This window comes from Mastomys coucha, unplaced genomic scaffold (assembly GCF_008632895.1).
Source record: "Mastomys coucha isolate ucsf_1 unplaced genomic scaffold, UCSF_Mcou_1 pScaffold22, whole genome shotgun sequence".
NCBI classification, from domain to species: Eukaryota; Metazoa; Chordata; class Mammalia; order Rodentia; family Muridae; genus Mastomys; species Mastomys coucha.
The window spans coordinates 168,586,233-168,587,543 of NW_022196905.1; positions in this window are offsets into that span (position 1 = coordinate 168,586,233).

The window sequence follows — 1,311 nt, forward strand, 5'->3', positions numbered from 1 at the left end:
CCTGCCTAAGGCTCCTGCTGGGAATGTCCATTCCATTTCTCATTTCCTCCATTTGCAACCACTATTTATTTATCTTTGGGAGCTCAAGGAAACACAGCCTGTAACAGGGACTGACCAGGCACTCCAGTGAGGGAAAGCTAAGAAGCTGGCGGCTGCCGCCATCAGGCCTGGGAGAGAGGCTACTTCCCTGGACAGGAGATGGGAGATCTGGTTCACAGGCCACAGTGGCAGAAAAGGCACTGAGCACCCCAGTAGGACCAAGGTGGGGTCACTCTGTTGGCACAGAAGGGTCATGAGCAGGAGTTCTGCCCCAATCCTGAAGCTAGACGGCTGCTTAGCAACAAGGGTTCTACTGAGTGATAAAAAAAGGTCATCATTTCTGGGGAAACTGAGATGCACCATCCTGGGTTCTCTGACCCCAGCCTTCTCTTCAGTCGGTGCTGCAGCACCTCTATCACTCACAGGTGTTTGTTGTTGGTTTTTGTTACTGTTGCTTTTTTGAGGTAGTGTCCACAGGCACTTTGACTCTCCTCCCCAGCTGTCAAATGTCAGATCTTACCTAGGACTGGCCCTTCTTCCTTCTTCTCAGGCCACAGTTTACATTTCTGTACAACTCACAAGCAAGGCCCAAAGCCCAATAAGCTACACACCCCTTATGTTATGTGTTACGACGTGCAGTGTCAAGTCAAACAGCTGATAAAAGGCATTGGCTAGGCCTGAAACCTATACTAGACTGGTGGTACAGTCTGCCCACACCCTATTATAGATCTCTGGGCCTTCTCTTATTTCCCCCTTATTCATTTACTGCTCACCCCCCCCCCCCCCCCCCGCGCGCGCACACACACACACACACACACACACACACACACAGTGTTAACAGGAGGATAGCTTTGGCAGTGTCTGCCTTAACCTTTGACTTCTCCTTGGCCTAATGACATGCACCTCCTGCTGGGCAAGGTCACTGCTCGGTGGGTAAGGTCTATGGCCTCCTTGTCTCAGCCTTGTGCCCTCCTGCTGTGGCTTCAATCCAAGTCTGAGGGGTGGGAACAGGACTGTGAGAGTCAACTTTAGATCAGCTCATCGTGTCAGGAACCAAAGAGAAACCTTAGACCATGAGCAATGATCAACCCCTAACACGGAGCACCAAAGCATCCCAGGCCAAACCCGAACTTCAACAAAAGTCCTAGGAACCAGGGTGTGGAAAGTGATGGTTGTCTTAGAAGTCTGAGCTGGGTGGTGGAGAGAGAAAGTCCTGGGCAGTAGAAAGAGTCGAGACTGGAGAGCAGTGTTGGTTCAGGGTAGGTGACGGGG